Genomic DNA, 15,264 nt, shown 5'->3' on the forward strand with positions numbered 1-15,264 from the left:
CCATTTTTCTTCTTTTAAACTGCTTTTAAATGAAGAAATTTCATCCAGGAATAAATTATTACGGTATGAAATATAAAGACACCTAAAATTTAGAATTTTACCAAAAGTACATTGAATAAGATATTAATTGTAGTAAAATGTCACCGTACAGATTTATTTTTTTCACTTTATGTGATAGTTAACATGTTCTATTTCACCATAGTGAAAACAGAATTGCCAGTTAAGCGACGGTTATTGGGTTATGGTCATTTGAAGTGAAATCAGCTAAAATCCTTGAAAGTGAAAGAATGTTATGAGTTACCGACAAAGTTAATCATTTGAATTATATCTTTATAGTGTTATGTGCAATCCGTAACAGTCTTTTAAAACCATAAATATCATAAAGCCAATGTTTATCATGGGTTCTCTATCATTTAAAGGATCTTTAGACAGGACTGCTGTATACAGCTCACGTAATAGCTGATCAAACAATACCAGCTATCAAATCCTGCTCTTTGGACAAAATAATTTTAAAAAACCAACTTTACTGCATCCGCGATAAATATTTGTAAGCTTAATAATATGTCTTTATCCAAGTTAATAACAGTCCAATTCCACATAGATAATTCCACTCGTTGTCCTATTGACATACATCAAGGTCGTAAAGTCATAACAAAAGGGATAAATTTGACCTCAAGGTCGTAAATGGTCCTATATTTGCATCCAAGGTCGTAAAAGAATCGTAAATTGAAGATTCAATAGAATAGTAAAGTTGGTGCAATAAAATATACAATATCACGTGACCGGACATTTGACATCAAACGTGACCCAGATTTTTTTATAGAGCAGTAAAGTTAGGTGCCCCAAACGTAAACAATAACAAGTTGCTAGTGATTTCCGTTAGGGACCGGAATAATTTACGCACAATATAGGTCTCCCAATTTTGTAGTTTGAGTTGTAGGCAATACACTTTCAGTATTGAAAATATGTTTACATAAAATCTAACAGTTGCAGAAATAATAATATAAGGCTAAATTATTATGAAAATCAGGCTCCGAATAATTCTCGTTTTGTTCACACCAGCGCAATAATTTGCTCTGGTCTAAAAATAGATAGACTGAAACTTTTGATAAATTTTAGAAAATTTTACCTTTTGTTCCATAAAATATCCATATCTAGACATTATTTGATGCATGATCGAGTATTTATGAATATGTGTTTCTTTTGCCACCTAACAGCCAAATTTTAAAGGTTATTTTTTTCTATAATTTACATTGGAACTTGAGCTGTCAAGACAGGAACATGTGGTTTGCCACGTGCTTCTCGACCTTTGTTTACGTTTGGGGCACCTAACTTTACTGCTCTATAAATGATCCGAACTATGCTGCAATTGACCTTTAGTAATGTCATGCGCATCCAACCAACTTTTTGTTTACATGTTGCTAAGGCAGCAAACTGAAGTTGGCGCGAATAAATTCAAGCTGTTTACTCCGAGTCTGAGATAGCTAGGGAGGCCACGATCATATTTTTTTATCGCCAAAATGCCCCTTCTTTTATTTTATAGGAAAACCATAATCATGGTTCCCCCTCCTCCCGTAAACAAAACCATATCTATGTCCAGGGAAACGAAGATGGTTGCTTGTTTTTGGTTAAGGCGGACCATACTTTTTTTTTTTTTACAGCGTATCAAATGATCAAAGTCAAAGCATACGGTCAATGTTGTCACAGTAAAGATTGTTCACAATTATCTTATTAAATTTTATTTTATTAAGAACTGAATTCATCTCACTCCAGTTATATTTCGGTAGGCTTAGATAAACTTTACCTTCTAATATTAGATCGTCTTTCCTTTTATAGCCTTCCCTCGAATTAATTTCTAATTAGTGAATACTTTTCGTTCTACATTCTGTCACGTAGCCACTTATTATAAAAGCTGATAGGTCTAACACTCTACACTCACTTTCTCTCCACAATCTATGCCGGACGGCCAGTCGCTCTATTCCTATATATATACTGGAAGATTTTTATCTTTTGGGACTTTGTAGATATTATATCTACACCATTAAGACGCCGGAGCTTTTAACTTTGATTGTATAATCTTCAAGGATCAAACCCAAGCCCGCTGTACTACACTATAACCCCTTACCAATTGCCTGGAAGTGGAATTTTACGAGTCCAATCCTGTTATCAGAGGAATAGATCATCCAAGCCCATCAACTGCCTGGAAACGTAAACTTATGAACCTGATATATTATCATAAGTTACGTAAAGTATTCATATCTCTATTTGTAACTACCACGATCACTGTTTATCTTTTTAAATTAAATTTCATCATTATTTTTATTTCATTGTAAACAAATCGTTAATTGTTTTTCATTTATAGTAACTAGTAAATTCTGGGGCCTCATTCTACATATATCTTTATGCATAGTCGAGTAGCTCTTTACTCACTTGAGACCATGACATTTTGGAGGGGACACATATAAAGAATTGAATTTATTTAGTTACTTATATCTATTTCATCTAACTTTAAAGTTTAAATTGTAAAACTCTTAATTGCCCCACTTGATCATATTTTAATTGAACTCCCTATTTACAGGATTAATTTTTTTTCTTTTTCATTTCTTCATTTAAATGGAATAGCAATTTATCCATTCATTCTTTCATTCAAATTGAATAGCATTTTATTGATTCATTCCTTCATTCATTTATTCACTTATAAATTATTCATTCATTCATTGTTCATTCATTTATTTATTCATTCATTCATTCATCCATTCATTCGTTTATTCACTCATTTATCCAATCATTCATACATTTATTCCTCCCTTCATTCTTTCATTCATACATTATCCATTCATTCATTCATCTATTCACTCAGTTTTCATTCATTCATTCATTCCTTGTCCACTTTGTTATTATATCACTCATTTCATTTTGTTGTTTGCCTCATTCATGAATTGTTTTCAATATGTTTACATTCCATAACGATTCATTCACCTGTCATCCAATCACTCAGTGTTGTGAACACATTTTGTAACTATTGTAAATCTTACGATATTTTATTGTTTTGTATTTCAGACATCACTGTTAAACACTCTTCAATGCCTAATTACAATTGTTGAACAACCATTGAACAAGAGAGAGGTCCCAGCCACGAACTGAGTTGGTAAATATATCCTTCATTATTCTCTTTTACATGAGTTGGGCATCACATAGTAACTATAGACATCGTGATTTGTTTTGCATAGTGATTTGTTTTAAATGCATTTTTGGCATACTACTGTTACCGAAAACCACTTATATATTATGTTCTGAAAAGTGAGTCTTTAAAAACTAAATAATAATAAAAGGAGTCTACTAGCCGTCGTGTTATATTTAGTGATAGATAACTTGGGATTATTTTGGCATCCTATTATTGTTATCACACTCTAGTACATTAGCGTCATTGCGAATAATTGTACACAAACTAACGACGAGTCACACACATTGGTGATACATTTTTCGTAGTAACATAGTTTAGAGTACACGCGATTGACACATTGTTATTGACACAAGTCATAATAACTCCGCATTGTATTGACACATTGCTTTATAAGATATAACGATAAAAGGCATCAAAATCAACATACATAATAAGTTGAAATAAGAGAGAGAGATTTCTAAAAATAGAACAGTTCATTCCAGTAAGTGTAAATAAATAAAACAGTCAGTAACAGTATCCTGTCAATATAATATATATATAAAACATCGTAACTAATTTATTGCAACATGGAAGCATATAAAAGATACTTAAGTCTCGCAAAGGACTTAGAAATACCCCAGGAAAGAATATTTTCATGGTGCGAAGAGAAAGTAAAAGAAGAAAAAGAACATGAAGAAAGAATTCGTAGAGAAGAAAATGAAGAAAGAATTCGTAGAGAAGAAAATGAAGAAAGAATTCGTAGAGAAGAAAATGAAGAAAGAATTCGTAGAGAAGAAAATGAAGAAAGAATTCGTAGAGAAGAAAAAGAACACGAAGAAAGAATACGTAGAGAAGAACGAGAAGAAAGAGTCCAAGAAAGGGAACTAAAAAGACAAATAGCATTAGCAGAAGAAGAAACCAAAAGGACCCAAATGATGCTGGAAATTGAAAAAACAAAAACCGGTCATGAAAAAAAACATAATAATAGTGATGAACTTTTCGTGAAACTTCCACGCATGCCAACATACGATGAACGATCAGACTGTTTAGAATCCTTCTTACACCGATTCGAAGTTCAGGCTAAAGGTTATCGTTGGCCAGAAAGCAAATGGGCCACAGCCTTGATTAACTGCTTATCTGGAGAACCGCTAAAAGTTTCCTATACCTTAACAACTGAAGATGCAGATGATTATGGTAAAATTAAAGACGCTCTACTAAAAAGATTTAGATTAACGGAAGATGGTTACCAGGAAAGGTTTCACACTGCAAAACCGAAAGTGGAGAAGACTTTAATACATTCGTGAACCGAATTACTCAATTTCTAAATCGGTGGCTTGAGTTGGCAAACGTAAAACAAGACGACTTTGCAGGCCTTTACTATCTCACGCTGAAGAATCGAATCTATCAAGCTTGCAACCCAGATTTAGTCGCATTCTTTAAAGAGAGAAAGCCAGAAAACTTGGACAAATTAAAAATCTACGCAGAAAACTTTAACAGCGCACATCCATTGACACCCCTTAGCAGAACATTGAAGGAACCATACTACGCTGCCGCTGCTCAGAGTCCAGGTACACCTAAAGTTCAGTACTCAAATAGAACGAGCCGATCAATCACTCGGAACACGCAAGTGAAACAAGATGATCATAGTAACAAACCATGGAACAAACAGTTCAATAGAGACCATAGCCGACCCTATCAAAACAAAACAAGAAATAGCACTGACAATAATACTGAGTATAAGAAAACCAACAAACCTATAATTAAATGTCAATATTGTGGAATGAAAGGCCACACAGCAGACAAATGTTACAAAATCGTGGGATATTCGAAAGAAACTGCAAATGCATCACTCCAAACCAGTGTAAATAATCAGACACGAATAATGTCAGGAGAAAATATAAATGTGTATTGCGTGAAAGGTATGTCACTTTTAACACAAACTCACAAATCAGGATCGCTATTTTTTTGTGAAGGCAAAGCTAATGGAACTGATTGCAAAATATTGAGAGACACAGGATGCAGTACAGTAGGAATAAAAGCATCTTTGATCAATGACGAAGACAAAACTGGAAAAACGGTACAATGCATCACATTCAGTGGCACAGTCGAAACCTTTGAAACAGCTAATGTGTATATAGAAACACCATACTATACAGGAATAGTGGAATGCTGTATACTTCCCAACCCCGTCGCTGATGTTATTGTTGGCAATATAAAAGGTCTTAAAGACAACCCAACAGATGTAAAAGAATGGTCATTAACCCAAGAAACAGCTTGTCTAGCAGAAACAAGAAAGATGACTAAGACAACAGAGAAGCCAATGACTATTTCTCTAGAACCACAACAATTTGACAGGAACAGGTTCATTGAAGAACAGAAAAAGGACCCGACTTTAACTTCATATTTCAATATCGCAAACAAAGGGACGAAATCAAAAGTTGAATACATCATTGAAAAAGATATTCTGTTCAGGTTACATAGGAAAAGAAACAAAATAGCTAAACAACTGGTCACGCCGAGTATTTACAGAAACAAAATCCTTGGAATAGCGCACGATTCAATAACTTCTGGACATCTTGGGAGCTCTTCCACATTGAAGAGAATATCCGAGAATTTCACATGGCCTGGAATTACTAAAGACGTCCGAGAATATGTGAAATCTTGTGACACATGCCAAAGACGAGTCGCAAAAGGCAGAATACCGAGATTGCCATTAGAGACAACCCCAGTTATTGAAAAAGTTTTTCAAAAAGTTGCAATTGACATTATAGGCCCTTTAACAAAATCAGATAGAAACCATACACACATACTAACACTAGTCGATTACGCAACCAGGTGGCCAGAAGCGATAGCATTGAAATCAACTACATCGGATCACATAGCTGAAGCATTGATGACAATTTTTACTAGAATAGGCATACCAAATGAGATACTGTCGGACAATGGACCCCAATTTACATCACATATGATGCATGAAACCATGAAACTCATGGGAATCCAACACTCATTCACAACTCCCTACCACCCCCAAGCAAATGGTCTTTGTGAAAGATTTAATGGCACTCTAAAGAATATGTTAAGAAAAGTGTCAGCAGAAAAACCAGATGATTGGGACAGATACTTACCAGCAATCCTATTTGCATATAGAGAAATACCACAAGAATCTACAGGCTACTCCCCATTTGAGTTGATGTATGGACGATCACCTCGCGGCCCGATCAATATAGTAGCCGACATTTGTAAAGGGAATGAGGAGGACAATAACGAAATTATGTTTGCTTACGAATATGTAAGAAACCTGAAAGACAGAATAGAGGACACGTGTAAGCTAGCACAGGAATCCGTCACTAAAAAAGCAGAGAAATACAAGGAATACTCCGATAGAAAAAGCAAGTCAAGAAAATTTGAGATTGGTGACAAAGTACTAATACTCTTACCCGATGACTCGAGTAAACTTTTAGCTACATGGAAAGGACCATTCAAAATAACAGCAGTAAAATCTAATGTTAATTACGAGATTAAAATTTACAACACAACAAAGACATTCCATGCAAATATGCTAAAAAAGTATTTTGATAGAGACACAGTGTCGCAACCTATGTTTACTAATATCGAAGCTTCAAATGCAGGATTGATCATACCGTTGGTCATGGGACACAGACACCCGAGACAGAAAAACAAACAAAAATCGCACAATTGCAACCACCAAAGACAAAAAAAGAAGTACGCAAAGTACTTGGGCTCCTAAATTTTTACAGGAAATACATTTGCAACTTCGCGCACATCGCGACAACCGCTAACAAATCTGACAAAGAATGGGTCACCGAACAAAATTGTTTGGACAGAAGTGTGTCAGAATAGCTTTAACCAATTAAAGGCATTACTCTGTTCAGAACCAATTCTTAAATTACCCGACATATCAAAAGAATTTGTTGTAAGAACTGACGCGTCTGATAAGGGCATCGCAGGTGTACTATTACAGGAACATGAGGGAACTCTAATGCCTTGCTTATATGCAAGCAGAAAATTATTGGACAGAGAATCACGATACTCTGTAATAGAGCGTGAAGGACTGGCCATCGTCTTTGCTTTAAAGACATTCAGCAGATATCTACTGCTAAAAGAGTTTGTGGTCGAAACGGACCATAAACCACTCACGTACATAAGAAATAACAAAATGAATAATAGTAGAGTACTAAGGTGGAGTCTATTTTTGCAAAATTACACTTTCAGTATCTCTCACATACCAGGCTGTGAAAATATTCACGCCGACCTACTTTCTCGATTAGTATAAACACGTGAGAAGGTATAACTTAACCTCCCATGCATACTGTTAGTTACCTCGCAAACTATGCCAAATCAGAACGCACAATTTCGATAATTTTATTTGTAAACATGATGACCCAACTTAATGTAACATTGAGTATTGTTTGGATATATATACCATACCCATTCATGATTTGGGAAATCTTCTCTTTATCTATTATTGTTATGAATTTTCACTCATTTATGATTAATAATTGAAATGTCAATATTTCATTTACATTTTCATTCATTTCATTTAGTAAATTACCTTCATATCATCGACTTTAATCATGCTTCATTGCCATCATTATTGTTTATCACAATGATTTGTAATCACATTGCCATCATGTCGTTCATCACAATGATTTGTAATCACAATCTTTCATTGTTATTGTCGCCCATTCATATACCTACGTTAATATAAACATTTCCATGTCTAGTTAATAAATAATTTAATTGTAGCACAAATCATAACAATGGATTAATGCTAGAGTATCATGATAGTAAATTTACTTCCGTTTGTAAAATCTATCTTTCCCATAATGGTTAAAGAGTATATTTTAAACGTGGGTGGGGGTGTCACAGTAAAGATTGTTCACAATTATCTTATTAAATTTTATTTTATTAAGAACTGAATTCATCTCACTCCAGTTATATTTCGGTAGGCTTAGATAAACTTTACCTTCTAATATTAGATCGTCTTTCCTTTTATAGTCTTCCCTCGAATTAATTTCTAATTAGTGAATACTTTTCGTTCTACATTCTGTCACGTAGCCACTTATTATAAAAGCTGATAGGTCTAACACTCTACACTCACTTTCTCTCCACAATCTATGCCGGACGGCCAGTCGCTCTATTCCTATATATATACTGGAAGATTTTTATCTTTTGGGACTTTGTAGATATTATATCTACACCATTAAGACGCCGGAGCTTTTAACTTTGATTGTATAATCTTCAAGGATCAAACCCAAGCCCGCTGTACTACACTATAACCCCTTACCAATTGCCTGGAAGTGGAATTTTACGAGTCCAATCCTGTTATCAGAGGAATAGATCATCCAAGCCCATCAACTGCCTGGAAACGTAAACTTATGAACCTGATATATTATCATAAGTTACGTAAAGTATTCATATCTCTATTTGTAACTACCACGATCACTGTTTATCTTTTTAAATTAAATTTCATCATTATTTTTATTTCATTGTAAACAAATCGTTAATTGTTTTTCATTTATAGTAACTAGTAAATTCTGGGGCCTCATTCTACATATATCTTTATGCATAGTCGAGTAGCTCTTTACTCACTTGAGACCATGACAAATGTAATGAAGAGAGTAAATTCGAATCTATCTCCTATCTCTTCGCTCAGATGACCCTTTTAACAGAAGACCAACTACTACTTCTACACTATAACTATAAATGCACTACCACTACTGTATTATAACCACTGATACCACAAAACTATAGACTTTTAAACTATCTAGAACTAATGGACCGTATGGCTTAGCGGTACGGTTTTCGTCTTGTCACAAAAGTCGAGCAATGCCAATGCTAAGTGTGATCAGTAATAGGATGGGTGACTAATCGTGAAAAATTATACACACATTACCCCACTCGATTGAATGAGTATCTGGCTACAGAAATGGCGGTTAGTGTAGTGACAGTTTAAGTACACAAGGGTCGCCTAACAGGCTGTATGACAAAGAAATATGGTTCCATACGGCTTGTTGAAGTGGGGGATAAATATGAAACATTGTGATGCGCATTGCTCACGGCTATCTGTAGAAATGCGCTGTATAAATATTCATATTTATGTACTTGGTCCAACTGTTACTATTACTATTTCTACTACAAGACCTCTACTACTACTACTACTACTATTACTACTACTACTACTACTACTACTACTACTACTACTACTACTACTACTAATAATAATAATAATAATAATAATAATAATAATAATAATAAAATAATAACAATAACAATTATTATTGTTGTTGTCAGTATCACCGTTTATTAATGATTTTAAAAAGTGTTAAAGATACTTGCAAAATGTTGGTGTTGTGTGTGTTGTAGTAATCCAGCGACGCAACTCTGTACTGTCTACAACTACAAGAGACGCACAAGACCGTGGCACTAAACATCCCTGGCATGCATTTAGTCAAAGTCAAAGACAAAACAATAGTGACATACAACCCAGGACATGACATTAAGTGAGGTGGAAATTCTCAGAATTGAAAGCAGACACTTCAATGTGATATTATTACTGTCAACAAACCTCCACCAACGCCATTCAAGTGGCCAGTTACTACATCCACCATTAGTGAGAAACCAATGATTGTGATAGGTGACTTTAACTGCCACAGCACCAAATGGGGATACAATGAGAACAACAAAGATGGAGATACTGTTGAGGAATGGGCTGACCAATATAATCTGACACTCTTCTATGACGCATGAAGCATCCTTTCCAAGCGCTTGCTGGAGAACAGGCTACAACCCAGACCTTGCATTTGTGTCTTCCAGATATGTCAAAAACTGTCGGCAACCCCATTCCAAAATCAGTATACAGACCTATCGCCATTGAGGTAGGATCAGTCATCTCTACGAGAACAAACAAATTATATGAACTGTGTTCGTGGACCTGGCAGCTGCCTATGACACAGTAAATCATAGGAAACTGCTCCTAAAGGTTGCAAGGGTAACTCGTAACACAAAAATAGTTGCAATAATAAAATTCCTTATGTCAAACCGTCACTTTTTTGTGGAAATGGATGGGAAGAAAAGCAGATCACAAAAGAACGGACTCCCTCAAGGATCGGTACTTGCACATATCCTTTTCAACGTTTATACCAACGACCAACCTCATTTTGAGAACATCAGGGGTTTCTATATGATCTGTGTCTTGTGTCCCAGGCCTCTGATTTCAAGACCATTGGGGAGAGACTAACGGATGTCCTGGAGCCACTCTCTGAGGCCACATTTAAAGAACTCACTTGCCAACCCAGGAAAAACTCAAGTGTGTGCTTTCCATTTAAAAAACCGCCAAGCCTAAAGAAAACAGGAAACTGAACATCGGGAATGGGAACATATTGGATAAAAACACATTTCCCATGTACTTTGGTGTTACCGTAGACCGCACAATGTCCTTTTCTCAGAACACAAAGAAAACAAAAGCAAAGGTGGCCACAAGAAACAACTTCCTAAGAAAAGAGGCAAAAACTTACACGCCATGGGGAGCAGATCCGAAAACAGTCAGGACAACCATAGTAGCCCTCTGCTATTCATCAGCCGAATAGGTCTCACCAGTCTGAGTAAGATCCTGCCATGTCAAAAAAACACCTGCCGGATCATTAGAGTAACTTGAAACCGACTGCAGTTCCAGTCCTCCATCGGCTGGCTGGCATTGCACCTCCCTACATTCAAAGAGCCACTGATTCCAAAGCCCAGAAATATGAATAGAAAATGGACCCAAGGCACCCAAGGCACAGCCCAATGACAAGTAGACTGAAGTCGAGAAAGAGCTTCACGATGGAAGAAAGCATCAACCCTGACCATGCAGCTGTATACAGGCATTCCACGTTGAGAGAGTGGAACAATCATGCAAATGAAGCTGTTGGAGATCTGAGAGAAGAACTGTCCTACGGAACTGAGCTCCCCAGGAATGAATTGGTAACACTGAACAGAGCACAGGCAAAACTTGTGAGAACAACTGGAAGCATGAAAAAGTGGGGGCTGGCTGAGAGTAGCTTGTGTACATGTGGGTGCCCAGAGCAGACATCCTTAGAGAATGCCAGGATGCGCTCAGCTGCACTGACCATGACCCAAGAGTCTGCTCCCCAGATGCTGTGGAGTGGGTTCGGTGTTGGTGCGAAACTGTGACGATGATGACTTGCAAAATGAATAAGTCTTACACCTGCCAATATATAAGTAAGATGACAGGATGCTGATCTTTTTAACATCAAAGTACTTTTGTAACCCGGCAGTGCTAACTTTTATGTGTAACCCAGAATGAAAAGTTATAACAAAAGACGATTGCAAGATATTTAGATAAATTGCTAGTTTATCATTGTGGTAGACGTACATATATGTATTAAAGTTACATATCCAATAACCTGTAGGTTAACAGAGAAGGAAGGGCGCACAAGTTGATTGTAATTTGAAGTTGAGGAGTTGGAACAAAGTTGATTTGCATTGAGTCAGAATTCAATCAAGTCTTAGACTTAGATTGAAAGAAAAAAGCACAAAGAATCTTTTTTAAAACAAAAAACAAAAAAAAAAAGAAAACCCTACAGCGTTCACCAGAATGAATAAAAACCGGACAGTCTTTAAACTGTATCAATGGAAATCACATCTTGCATATACAAGACCTCTAGTGCTATTGTGAGGATTGGTTCTCAGTCTCACCCGTCCTGCTGTATCTGAGTGCCATAACACAACTTGTGAAATCCAAATAAATTAAAAACAGATTATAAATTTATATCATATTTATTGTCATTTCATTCATATTCATGTTATTCACACTGAAATCATTAAAAAAATATAGATATGATGTTTCTCCATTAAAGGTATGCTTGTATTCTCATCCTGTGAAAGACAAAGAAAAAAAAAAAAAGAAAAAAATTGATAATTATTACTGAAACTGTGTAGTTCCATTTTTAAAAATCTGTGATGTAAGAGCCTCAGCAAAAGCTTTGGTTAAAAAAGGTTCTGATTCAAGAAATACATTTCTTAGGCAGAACATGCGATTAACCTGTGTAGACTTTAGTATTATGGTCTTGCATATAATTATCAAGTGCAGAAAGTTTGCCATTAAAATGATTATTAATAGAATTTAATATAATTTGATTCGAGAAATGGAACACAAAGGAAGAATTTGAGATTAACCTGTCCAGTCATAAGCATCCTGTTCTTGTTTATAAAGTGCAGAAACTTTGCAAATAAATAGAATAAATAGAAAAGAATTTTATTCGAGAAATGGAATACAACGGCAGAATTTGCGACTAACCAGTTAAGACAAAAGCGACATGGTCTTATTTACAAAATACAGAAACTTTGTGAATATTTCGAGAAATGTAGCACAAAAGCATCACTGTCTTGTATATGAAGTGCAGAAAGTTTGTGATTAAGCCACTGCATTATTTAATATGATGTTGCTGATAAATGAAACACTGCAATATAATTTTTAAAAATATGTTCTGCAACATCACATGGTCCCATCTATCAAATTCTACTACCATTACAAATCAGCTACATAGATGGTTTCATCAATACTCTTATCTTGCTGATAAATTTAATTATAAATATAGAAAAGGATATAATAAACTTTAAAAAATAATTATAAAGTTAAATGGTAGACAAGATAAAGAGGTCATTGCCTATTTCTTTTTAAATTTCTTATTCATAACCAAGGAAGCAGGTTTCTTTTGCTATATTCTTCTTGACTTCCCTATGTAAATGTTTCTTTCAAGTGTATAACAAGCTCTCAGGGCATTTTTATAAAGAAACAGGAGCCAATACCATTAAAATGGAGAGATCACTGCCGAAAATTACATAGGGATAGATATGCATTGGTTTTAACGTGTATTAGACACTGTCATTAGAAAAAAGTTTTTAAAAATCTTTACAAACTACAGTAAGCTGCTTTTAAAATTAAGAAACGCTCGAAAGCAAAATATGGTCCTGTTCTCTTAATCACCGCTCTCTAGTCTCTAGAATAGGTCAATAAAGCTGAGAGGTTTTATGAAGAAATAGAATATAGAAGAAAAACATTAATTCCAATAAAAAAAAACAAACAAAGAAGGGTCCATAATGATATATGAGGAATTCTATAAGATACAGTAACATGAAAGCCATTTTGATAATCTTGAAGGCAAGACTCAATGATGATGATGATGATGATGATAATAATAATAATTATGATACTTCTTCCTGAATATAATTTGATTAATTCCCATGGTATAGGCAGGCCAATGCTTCCAGAACAATTAAAGGAATGCAGAGACTCATTCTTGTTGTAATGTTATTTAGATCTGAAAAAAAAATGATAAGCATGGCATTCTAAACCATTTTCCCATGGTCCCATAAAAAGCAATATCATCTCACACAAAATCATAAAGTAAAATTCATATGGACCAAACAATGAATAAAAGTTATAATTACCTTATTTTATCAATTATTATCATTGGATTTATTTAACTTTATATGTATTAATTAAATGACAATTCGAAATTAAGATACCAATGTTTGAATGAATAACTGGATCTAACTCTACAAGTAAAATGTAAATGTGCAACTTATTCAGATTTTAGCAAGCACTTGTTACAGTCTGTCGCTTCATGTTATAGGAAAAACTCCAGTTCCATGAGCCTTATGACTCTAAAGGACCATTTATTTCAAAGTAAAATGAAATACCATTTATTTTTTAAGAAAGTTATCAAGCACTATTTAAGGTCTGTTGCTTCATGTTACAGAAACAGGAAAAACTCCAGTTCCATGAGCCTTATTACTCTAAAGAACCACTTATTTCAATGTAAGAAGAAATATCATTCAATGTTGAATATATAGACATGACCTATTTCTTAATGGTTTGCTTATATTCAATAAAAACATTAGAAAACATAATGGACCTGGAACTCAGATACCACAAGGTTGTTAAAACCGTTGGGTCAGGTCTAATTTTATCAGAGGTTTATGATCATGAAGGCAAGATTACATAACCAATGTCGATTAGCTTTTTAAAAAATGGGCTTTTATTGACCTTCCGGTGAACTCATTTGATCAATATTTCCTGTTTAACTTTCTGATCACATAAGAAAAGTCTAATAAACATTGAATATATTTTAATGCCTCTAGATTTCATTTTAAAGTCAAATAAAATATCTGATCACAAATAAAATTTTGATAATTCGATCAACAGAGAGAGCTTTTCAAAATTGTTCGCTTATTATTCCTGAGGCAAAATTTAGATAAGACATCATTTCACATATCATGGTGATTCCTATGAATTACAAAATCCTAAAAAGCTTCTTCTTCATAAAAAAACGTATGAAATAAAATTAGGTAATCTAAAGTAATCAGAGAGGTTTAGTTTTCATTTCAATCCAAGGTAAATCCGTAAAGAGTTGTAGGACCAGGCCCCTCTTGATCATTACCCACAAAATTGATTGAACTAACAGGGATGTGTATAAAACTGTAACAAAACCCCCAACGACCCCCCCCCCCCCCCCCCCCCCCCCCAACACTCATACAAAAACTTAAGCACAGTTTTTTCATTTTCACTTCTCTTGAGCCAAGGAAACTCGTTGCTCATTTTAGCTGCACAGATTCGAATTCAATCGCTTTCCTCCCCCCCCCCCCCCCCCCCCCCCCCCCCCCCCCCTTTTTTTTTTTCTTTTTTTTTTGAGCGAGTCTATTCTTTTCTCCTTTTTTGTTTGGCCTTGTTCCGTTTCTGAGCATGAATTTCTTAAAATTGTTTGTTTTGTTTTTTTTATACAAAAAATTGGGTTTTTTTTCCCTTTATCTGTCTGGGAATAACCAATTTTCGTTATTGGCAGACCCTGTCTGGGAATAATCATAGCGATGACGAAAATATCAGACCGCACTCCCTGCATTTTACAATAAAATATGTTTTCTTTCACACAGCTACCGACCAAATAAGGCGAATAGGCTTGGAAGATCCAAAACGTCATACATGTAGAGTTTGACACCTGCCAAATATCAAAGATGCGATAAGGGTTGAGTGGGACATGTTCTTTTCCCAGACATTCTCATTTTTTCACCACCCCTTC

At 35.0% G+C, this 15,264-nt stretch overlaps 1 long non-coding RNA gene across 1 annotated transcript in view; it reads right to left on the reverse strand.

Annotated features, from left to right (window-relative positions):
- Nucleotides 1-11,946: 11,946 nt before the first annotated feature.
- The window catches only part of LOC144969106 (uncharacterized), a 4,445-nt gene continuing 1,127 nt past the window's right edge, over nt 11,947-15,264 (reverse strand). The window contains exon 2 of the long non-coding RNA XR_013644726.1: nt 11,947-13,506. This is a non-coding gene — a long non-coding RNA (uncharacterized LOC144969106). The remainder of the gene's footprint in view (nt 13,507-15,264) is intronic.

Source organism: Berghia stephanieae, chromosome 1 (assembly GCF_034508935.2).
Source record: "Berghia stephanieae isolate SIO BIC M18660-M18661 chromosome 1, UCSD_Bste_1.3, whole genome shotgun sequence".
Lineage (NCBI taxonomy): Eukaryota > Metazoa > Mollusca > Gastropoda > Nudibranchia > Aeolidiidae > Berghia > Berghia stephanieae.